Raw genomic sequence first — 10,829 nt, 5'->3', positions numbered from 1 at the left:
GCTTGTATTCCCTGGAATATAGAAGGTTAAGGGGTGATTTATTGAGGTTTTTAGGATATTGAAAGGAATTGATAGGGCAGAGAGAACATGTTTCCGCTGGTGGGGGAGTCTGGGACAAGGGGACACGACCTTAAAAGGACAGAACCAGGCCATTGAGGAGAGACGTTGGGAAACACTTCTTCACGCACAGGGTGGTAGAAGTGTGGAACTCTCCCACCAAAAACAGCAAATGCTGGGGCTCAATTAATAATCTTAAATCTGAGATCAATAGATGTTTGCTAGCCAAGGGTATTACGGGATATGGAGCCAAGGCGTGTGGATGGAGTTAGGATACAGATCAGCCACGATCTCAATGAATGGCGGAACAAACTCAAAGGGCTGAATGGCCTACTTCTGTTCCTATGTTCCAATATTTGCCTTACTTAAATTTAAGACCTTGTTTTGTGTCTGCTCCCTTCTCCCTCTCAAGCCCAATGGCCCAGATTTTGGGTTAAGAACAGCGGCGAGGCGATCAGCGCTCACCGTTATTATGGAGCAAAGCGGACAGCAACTTCCAGTGTCTGCACATGCTCAGTTAAACGCAGAAATCAGGACGTTGCTGTCCGAGTTACCCTGCTCCTCCACAAACTTCTGTACGCCAGTACCTCGCCAAGAAAATACATGAAGAGTGCGAGTTGCTGTACTTACCCACTAAACACGCCAGAAAAAGTTAGGGTTTGTCAATTGTAAGTGAACTTTTAACGGTGTGCCAAACAATCTCTCTGGCACTGAAAATTTACTTTTATAAGTCTGGGGTCACATTCCTTCAGATTTTAATTATTGTTGGAGATTTAAAAAAAACTTAAAATATTGTTTTTTAACATTTTCTTTCTCTCTCTTTTATCTCTCTCTTAATCCCATCTTTCTTTCCATCTCTTTATTTCGCTATCTGTACATGATTTTACCTTGAATTAAACAGACTAATTTACACTTCCTGGTTTAGACTCTGCGTGTGTCAGTGAGGATTCTTCAATCTGATTGGTTAAGGAGACGCGCGGTTGCTTGCACACACCACAGATCCCCTGTAGAGGGCGCCACGCTAATTGAGACGCCTGATCACCGAAAGTTGTCCACGTAAAGTCTGTGGGCAGCTGTAAGCGTAATGAATGGCCAGCACCGTTCCTTCACCACTGACCGCAAAATCCAGGCCGGTATCAAATGCAATCCTGTTATGCTCACTATTCACAATATACTCCTTTACAGTCGGAATGTTAACTCATTCTCAGCTAAACACTGTTCCCTTGGGCGGTGTTTTTATAACAAAGGAATCGCGCTGCACTCTGGAATGTGGTACTTAATAACCTGTACGGCAATAATACATTTCTATTGCTTACGACATTGTAACGGGAAGTGGCTTGTCATAGAAACATAGAAGATAGGAGCAGGAGTAGGCCATTCGGCCCCTCGAGCCTGCTCCGCCATTCAATGCGATCATGGCTGATCATCCAAATTCAGTACCCGGTCCCTGCCTTCTCCCCATACCCCTTGATCCCTTTAGCCTTGAGAAATATATCCAACTCCTTCTTGAATATATTTAATGAATTGGCCTCTACTGCCTTCTGTGGCAGAGAATTCCACAGGTTCACCACTCTCTGAGTGAAGAAATTCCTCCTAATTTCTGTCCTAAATGGCTTACCCCTTATCCTTAGACTGTGACCCCTGGTTCTGGACTCCCCGACCATTGGGAACATCCTCCTTGCATCTAGTCTGTCCAGTCCTGCCAGAATTTTATAAGTTTCAATGAGATCCCCTCTCATTCTTCTAAACTCCAGCGAGTACAAGCCCAATCGACCCAATCTCTCCTCATATGTCATTCCTGCCATCCCAGGTATCAGCCTGGTGAATCTTCGCTGAACTCCTTCCATGGCAAGAATATCCTTCCTCAGATAAGCTGACCAAAACTGCACACAATACTCAAGATGTGGTCTCACCAAGGCCATACAACTGCAGCAAGACATCCTTGTTCCTGTACTCAAACCCTCTCGCTATGAAGGCCAACATACCATTTGCCTTCTTAACCGCCTGCTGCACCTGCAAACTTACCTTCAGCGACCGGTGCACAAGGACACCCAGGTCTCGTTGCACTTCCCCTTCTCCCAATCTATTGCCATTCAGATAATAATCTGCCTTCCTGTTTTTGACACCAAAGTGGATAACCTCACATTTATCCACGTTATATTGCATCTGCCATGCTTCTGCCCAATCACCCAACCTGTCCAAATCATCCTGTAGTTTCTCGGCATCCTCCTCACAGCACACACGCCCACCCAGCTTTGTGTCGTCTGCAAATTTGGAGATATTACATCTAGTTCCCTTGTCTAGATCATTAATATATATTGTGAATAGCTGGGGTCCAAGGACCGATCCCTGCGGTACCCCACTTGTCACTGCCTGCCACTCGAAAAAAGACCCGTTTATTCCAACTCTTTGCTTTCTATCTGCCAACCAGTTCTCTATCCAAGTCAATACCTTGCCCCCAATCCCATGTGCCTTAACTTTACACGCTAATCTCTTATGTGGAACTATTAGATCCGTGTGTTAATGGAGACACGGAATGCAGGAGTTGGTTTAACAAGTCTTTACTGAATGGAGACAACCTGGAAGCTGAAACTACAGAAGCCTGCTAGGGCCTTTTATACAGGGGTGGTCACTGCCGGTACTGCAGTCTGAGACCAGTTATTCCCTTAAAGGGACATACACAACAATTCCTCCCCTTTTAGATAAACAGTACATAACATTCATTTAACAACTAAATAATAACTAATTACAATTACAATTACAGTTGCTAGATACATTGGTTGAAGTTAAGCAATTATAAGTTCAATCTTTGAGGAGGCTTCCTGATTCTGTCTGGATAACGCCTCTTTGGGATATCAGGTTCTTCTGGCAAGGTTGAGTCGGGATCAATGTCGTTGTTTGGTTCGTCTGCTTCCAATATCACCGATTCGGCGGTAGATGCAATTGGTACTTCGGTTTCATCGCCAGGTGTATCAGATCGTGGTGTGGAGTTGACGTTTTCCAGTGACTCTAGAATCTGGTCAGCATGGCATCTTACAATGCTCTCTCCAACGTCCATGGTATACATTAGAGGTCCTTGCCGTGTACAGATCGTTCCTGGCTGCCATTTCTCTGTGCGGTAGTCCCGGGCCAAAACTGGTTGACCTATCTTAAAACTCCTGGTCGGCCTTTCATTCATATTCTGAAACTGCCTGTTCTCCACATCTCTTCTGACGTTTGGCTTAACCAAATCCAAGCGGCATCGTAGTCTTCGATTGAAGAACATCATGGCTGGAGTTTGGTTGGTAACCGCATGTGTCGCATTCCGGTAGGCAAACAAGAAGTTATCCACCTTGTGTTGTAGGGGTATATCTTCATTACACATTGCCTTGATAGCCTTCTTGAATGTTTGAACAAACCTCTCAGCCAATCCATTAGTGGCTGGATGATATGGGGCGGATGTGTAATGCTTAACACCATTGTTCTTTAAGAACCTCCGGAACTTTTCAGACACAAACTGTGGTCCATTGTCAGAGCAAATCTGTTCAGGCAGCCCATTCCTGGCGAATATGGTTCGTAAGACTGTGATAGTTTTTTCTGTGGTGGTTGAGGACATTTTTATTACCTCTGGCCACTTTGAATGTGCATCCACCGCAATTAAAAACATCGAGTCCATAAAGGGACCAGCAAAATCAATGTGCACCCTTTGCCATGGAGATGAGGGCCACTCCCATGGATGTAGAGGGGCTTGTGGTGGGGCGTTTTGGACCTTCTGGCATCCTGTACAGCTCTTGGTCATCTCTTCGATTTCTCTATCGATTCCCGGCCACCACACAAACGCTCTGGCTAAGTTCTTCATTTTTACCCCTCATGAAGCTCATTGAGCACTCTATCCTTCAATTTGGGTGGAATTACTACTCTGGATCCACACATCAAGGTTCCTCTGCACACTGACAGCTGTTCTCTTCTCGGTGAGAATGCTGGCAGCAGTGGTTCGCCATGTGCTGGCCATCCCTTCACCGTTAAATCATAGACCCAGGAGAGTGTCGGGTCATTTCGTGTTTCCTTTTCTATGTTTGCATTCGTCACAGGGAAACATTCGACTATAGTCGAGTGGAATAACTCCACTGGATCCACTGCCAGTTCTTCTTCCACCGTCGGCAATGGTAGGCGCGACAATCCATCAGCATTCCCATGCTGTTTAGTTCCTTTGTACTCGATGTCATATTGGTGTGCCCCTAGGAAAAGGGACCACCTCTGTAGCCGTTGTGCCATCATTATCTGTACGCCCTTCTGAGGGTTGAAAATGGAGACGAGAGGTTGATGATCAGTTAGTAGAGTAAATTTCTGACCGTGCAGGTAGTGATTGAACTTCTTCACCCCCCACACCAGGCTGAGGGCCTCTCTGTCAATCTGGGCGTAGTTACGCTCGGCTGAAGTTAACGAGCGTGACGCAAAAGCTATCGGCCTCTCTGAACCATCAAGGAATTTATGTGACAGTACCGCCCCAATGCCGTAGGGAGACGCATCACACGCCAGTCTTATCGGTAGTGATGGGTTGTAGTGAGCCAATACTTCTCTTGAAGTGATTAGGTCCTTACTCTTCTGAAAGGCCCGCTTACATTCATCGCTCCATTTCCATGCTACTCCCATTCGTAGTAGGGCGTTCAGTGGATGCAGAATTGTGGACAAATTCGGCAAAAACTTATGGTAGTAATTCACCAATCTGAGAAATGACCTCAGTTGCGACACATTTTCAGGCGCTGGAGCCTTAACTACCGCTTCAATTTTGTCAGGGGACTTATGCAACCCCTCTTCATCAATCACGTGGCCACAATACGATATCTGTTTCTTAAAAAACTCGCACTTGGGGCGATTGGCTCATAGCCCATGTTCACGTAGTCTAGTGAGCACCTGCTCTAGGTTGGCAAGGTGTTCACTGTCATCTTCACCTGTCACTAGGATGTCGTCCAAGTAACACTGAGTCCCCGGAATCCCTTGCAGGACTTGTTCCATCACTCTTTGCCATATCGCCGGAGCTGATGCTACTCCGAATACCAGTCGATTATACTGGTAAAGACCTTTGTGAGTGTTCCTAGAGGATTCTTCAACCTCCATCTGCAAATATGCTTGTGCTAGGTCAATTTTTGTAAAACGCTTCCCTCCAGATAGTGAGGCGAAGATATCTTCTATCCTTGGAAGAGGATATTGTACTGTGTGAAGGACTGGGTTCACCGTCACCTTGAAGTCCCCACAGATGTGAACCTTCCTTGGCTCCTCAGACTTATTGTTTAACGTTTTCTTCATGACAGGAACGATGGGTGTCGCCCACTCGCTCCAGTCTACCTTAGATAACACGCCTGCATTCTCCAGATTCTCCAGCTCTGCCTCGACGGCTGGGCGAATTGCATATGGTACCGGTCTTGCTTTGAAAAACTTGGGAATTGCATTCTCCTCTATTTTTATCGAGGCGGTTACGCCTTTAAGAGTGCCCAGTTCTTGTTGAAATACCTCTTTGGCGTCAGCTAAGACTGTTGACAATCGTCCAGGAGTGACGTCGTCATCCTTTTTACCAGCCACCGTCAGTGCCTGAATGGGGTGCCAGTCTAAACTTATCTTTCTGATCCATTCATGTCCCAATAACGGTGGTCCACCATCTTGCAGGATGTAGAGATACAATTTCCATATTTTCTTGCCGTTGTATTCGACAGGCACCCTTATTTTTCCTCTGGGGTATACCTTTTGTCCCGTATATGTCCTCAAGACAATGGATGTCTCTCTCAAGGGTATGTGTGAGAATAGCCACTCGTAGTCTCGTCGATTCATGACGGTTAGCGCTGATCCTGTATCCAATTCCATTTTGACTTGGGACCCTGCTATCGTGAGGGTGACCCAAATGGTTCGGTGATCCTCTTTTGCGATTACGTTGTGAAGTTTGAGACAGCTTAGTCTCTTGTTCCCGGATTCACTATCGCTCATCTGGTCTTCGGAACTACTGTCCGTCATCTTTTGTACTTTCCTGTACGGTTCCTTAGTAGCCTTTTTGTTGTCGTTGGTCTTCTTCCCAGACCTACAAACTCGTGCAATGTGTCCCATCTTTCCGCATTGCCTGCATATTTTGTCCTTGGACCAGCAGTCCTTCTGGTCATGGTTTGTTCTGCCGCAGCAATAACATTTTGCAAATCCCCGTGTCATTTCGTGGGTGCCGTATTCCTGTGGCTTTTGTTGTATTTCCGCAGCTCCCCTTGCTGCTGCTTCATACGATACTGCCACGCTGAAAGCCTTATCGAGCGTCAGCTCTTTCTCTGAGAGTAACCTCTTCTGGGTTCCTTCACTCGGGAGTCCACAGACAAATTTGTCCCGTAAGGTATCTGCCAGTCCTGCTCCGAACTGGCAGTGCTTTGATAGCTTGCGTAGTTCCGTAAGGTAATCAGCATTGCTCTCATTTTTATGCTGATTTCTCCTGTGGAATTTAAATCTTTCTGCTATCAGCAGCGGTGTAGGATTTAGGTGTTCCTGTAGGATAGCAACAATTTCGTTAAAACTCTTCGCCTTCGGTTTGGCTGGAGTAATCAGGTCCCGCAATAGGCCGTACGTTCTTGCGCCCATTAAATTTAGCAATACCGATGCCTTTTTCTCATCGGCTATTTCGTTTGCCTCGCAATATACCTCGACTCTTTCCACATACATTGTCCAGTCTTCTATTGCATTATCGAAGGCAGTGATATCGCCAGTCTTTGGCATCTTAAAAATCTAAAATGGCACCTCCCGCGCTTTTCCTTCATCCCCGATGGATCAAAATGGCGCCTCCCGCGCTTTTCCTTCTTCCCCGCCGAGTTAAGATGGCGCCTCCCGCGTTTTCCCGCCGCTGCCGCTGCTGCCAACGCTGTTCTCCGCGGTATTTTTATTTTTCTATCGCGCTTCAATATTTGCTCCGTTAATTGAAGAACCGTTCCCGTCGTGGAGCGGACCCTCTGGGACACTTCCCTCCCTCTTCTTAGGTCCGAACGCTGCCCGGCTGCGAAGCACCGGCCGCGCCCTGTGTGCTTCACCCTCTCTCTCTCTCTTTGCTTCCCGACTCGCTGCCCGGCCCCATTGCAGAACCACCCGATCGAGCTCTAGCCCGCCGCAGCCCAGGAAGAATTGATGTGCCTTCAATAACCACAAAACTAGAAGTTATAGACTTTAACAAGTTGGCTTTGATAAGGTGTGCACGGTCAGGTCTGTAGAAACGAGGCTTGCATTCCGCACAGATGCGGCAGGCTCTGGTCATTGCCCTGACCTCCTCGATGGAGTGGGGCAGATTGCGGGACTTTATAAAATGGTATAGTCGGGTGACCCCTGGGTGACAGAGGTCGTTGTGGAGACCCTGTAATTTGTCCGTATGAATGCTGGCACACATTCCCCGCGATAGGGCGTCTGGGGGTTCATTAAGGGCTCCCGGCCTGTACATAATATCATAGTCGAACGTGGATAGTTCGATCCTCCACCTGAGTATTTTGTCATTCTTGATTTTCCCCCTTTGTTATTAAACATGAAAGCCACCGACCGCTGGTCGGTGAGCAGGGTGAAATGTTTGCCGGCTAGGTAGTGTCTCCAGTGCCGCACTGCCTCCACTATAGCCCGTGCCTCCTCGACAGAAGAGTGCCTGATTTCGAGTCCCTGAAGGGTTCGGGAGAAGAAGGCCACAGGTCTCCCAGCCTGATTGAGGGTCGCAGCTAAGGCAAAGTCTGACGCATCGCTTTCGACTTGAAAGGGAATGCTTTCGTCCACTGCACACAGTGCAGCCCTTTCAATGTCCTGTTTGATACTGGTGAAAGCCTCCCGAGCTTCAGCTGATAGTGGGAAGGACGTCGATTTAATGAGGGGTCGGGCCTTATCAGAGTAATTGGGCACCCATTGGGCATAATACGAAAAAAATCCCAGGCACCTTTTTAAAGCTTTGGGATTGTGTGGCAGGGGCAGTTCCTTTAGGGGGCGTAATCGGTCAGGGTCCGGTCCAATTACCCCATCTTCCACCACACAGCCGAGGATACAGAGACGGGTTGTGTTGAAGACACATTTGTCTTCGTTGTAGGTTAGATTCAGCTTTAGGGCAGTTTTTAAAAATCTCGCAAGATTTAGATCGTGGTCTTGCTGGTTGTGCCCGCAGATAGTGACATTGTCCAGATAGGGGTAGGTAGCTTGTAGTTTATTCTCGTCAACCATGCGGTCCATCTCGCGTTGGAAGACCGAGACCCCATTTGTTACCCCGAAGGGCACTCTGAGAAAATGGTAGAGGTGTCCGTTCGCCTCAAAGGCGGTGTATGGGTGGTCCTCCGTTCTAATGGGGAGCTGGTGATACGTGGATTTGAGGTCGATAGTCGAGAAGACTCGGTATTGCGCAATCTGGTTGACCATTTCTGATATGCGGGGTAAAGGGTAGGCGTCCAGCTGGGTATAAATATTAATTGATGTGCCCAGGAAGGGCAGCACGGTGGCATAGTGGTTAGCACTGTTGCCTCACAGCGCCAGGGACCCGGGTTCAAATCTGGCCTCGGGTGACTGTCTGTGTGGAGTTTGCACATTCTCCCCGTGTTTGCGTGGGTTTTCTCCGGGTGCTCCGGTTTCCTCCCACAGTCCAAAGATGTGCGGGTTAGGTTGATTGGCCATGATAAAAATTGGCCCTTAGTGTTAGGGGGGATTAAATACGTGGGGTTACAGGGTTACGGGGATAGGGCTTGGGTGGGATGGCTGTCGGTGTAGGGACCGGGTGCTAGGGTTTGGATGATTAGCTATGATCTCGTTGAATGGCGGAGCAGGCTCGAAGGGCCGAATGGCCTACTCCTGCTCCTATCTCCTATCTTCTATGTTTCTATGATCAGTGCACTACCTGCCACCAGCCCGATTAGCTGGGAAACCACAGACTGGGGAACCAAGCCTGGCTCTTGACAGTCTCTCCTGCAAGTTTTCAATCCGATGATTTGGAGGGCGGTTGCCCACGGTCGACGCCAGTTTCTTTGGATTATTTTTTTTTTCTTTCTTCTGGCTTCGACCTTCAGTAACGTTGTCTGAGGTGCTGCCGAGTTGCAGGTAAGTTCGTTTCTTACTCGTCGCCAGTATTAGATCCGTGTGTTAATGGAGACACGGAATGCAGGAGTTGGTTTAACACGTCTTTACTGAATGGAGACAAACTGGAAACTGAAACTACAGAAGCCTGCTAGGGCCTTTTATACAGGGGTGGTCACTGCCGGTACTGCAGTCTGAGACCAGTTATTCCCTTAAAGGGACATACACAACAGGAACCTTATCGAAAGCCTTCTGAAAGTCCAAATACACCACATCCACTGGTTCTCCCTTATCTATTTTACTAGTTAAAGCCTCAAAAAATTCCAGTAGATTAGTCAAGCACGATTTACCTTTTGTAAATCCATGTTAACTTTGCCCGATCCTGTCACTGTTTTCCAAGTGCTCTGCTATTACATCTTTTATAATGGACTCTAGCATCTTCCCCACTACCGATGTCAGGCTTACCGGTCTGTAATTCCCTGTTTTCTCTCTACCACCTTTTTTGAATAGTGGGGTAACATTAGCTACCCTCCAATCCATGGGTACTGTTCCAGATTCCATCGAATGTTGGAAGATGATCAGCAATGCATCTACTATTTCTAGGGCCACTTCCTTAAGTACCCTAGGATGTAGATTATCAGGCCCTGGGGATTTATCGGCCTTCAATTCCATCAATTTCCCTAACACCATTTCCCTACAAATACTGATTTCTTTCAGTTCCTCCATTTCATCAAACCCTATGTTCCCCAACATTTCTGGGAGGTTATTTGTGTCCTCCTTTGTGAAGACAGAACCAAAATATGTATTTAATTGGTCTGCCATTTCTTTGTTCCCCATTATAAATTGCCCTGATTCTGACTGCAAGGGACCTACGCTTGACTTCACCAATCTTTTTCTCTTCACATATCTGTAAAAGCTTTTACAGTCAGTTTTTATGTTCCCAGCAAGCTTACTCTCATATTCTATTTTCCCTTTCTTAATTAATCCCTTAGTCCTCCTTTGTTGAATCCTAAATTGCTCCCAATCCTCTGGATTAATGCTTTTTCTGGTCAATTTATATGTTCTCTCCTTGGATCTTATGCTATCCCTAATTTCCCTCGTTAGCCACGGTTGAGTCACCTTTTTTGTTTTATTTTTATGCCAAACTGGGATGAACAAATTCTGTAGTTCATCCATTCGGTCTTTGAATGTTTGCCATTGCCTATCCACCATTAACCATTTGAGTGACATTCCCCAATCAATCCTACCCAATTTGCGCCTCAGACCATCGTAGTTTCCTTTATTTAAATTCAGGACCCTAGTCTCTGAGTCAACTATTTCATTCTCCATCTTAATGAAGAATTCGATCATATTATGATCGCTCCGACCCAAGGGGCCTCGTACAACAAGATTGCTAATTAATCCTTTCTCATTACATAATACCCAGTCTAAGATGGCCTGATCTCTGGTTGGTTCCTCTGGTTGGTTGGTCCAGGAAACCATCCCGTAAACACTCCAGGAATTCCTCCTCCACAGTATTGTTACTAATTTGGTTAGCCCAAGCTATAGGTAGATTAAAGTCACCCATGATGACTGCTGTGCCCTTTTTGCACGCTTCTCTAATTTCCCTTTTAATGCCATCCCCAACCTTTGCATTACTGTTTGGAGGTCTATATACCACTCCCACTAACGTTTTCTGCCCCTTGGTATTTCTCAGTTCTACCCATACAGATTCCACATCATCAGAGCTAATATATTTCCTTACA

This window comes from Somniosus microcephalus, chromosome 22 (assembly GCF_052327205.1).
Source record: "Somniosus microcephalus isolate GS21.2 chromosome 22, FLI_Smic_1.0, whole genome shotgun sequence".
In the NCBI taxonomy this organism is placed as follows: Eukaryota; Metazoa; Chordata; class Chondrichthyes; order Squaliformes; family Somniosidae; genus Somniosus; species Somniosus microcephalus.
Note: the sequence above shows the minus strand (reverse complement) of the source record.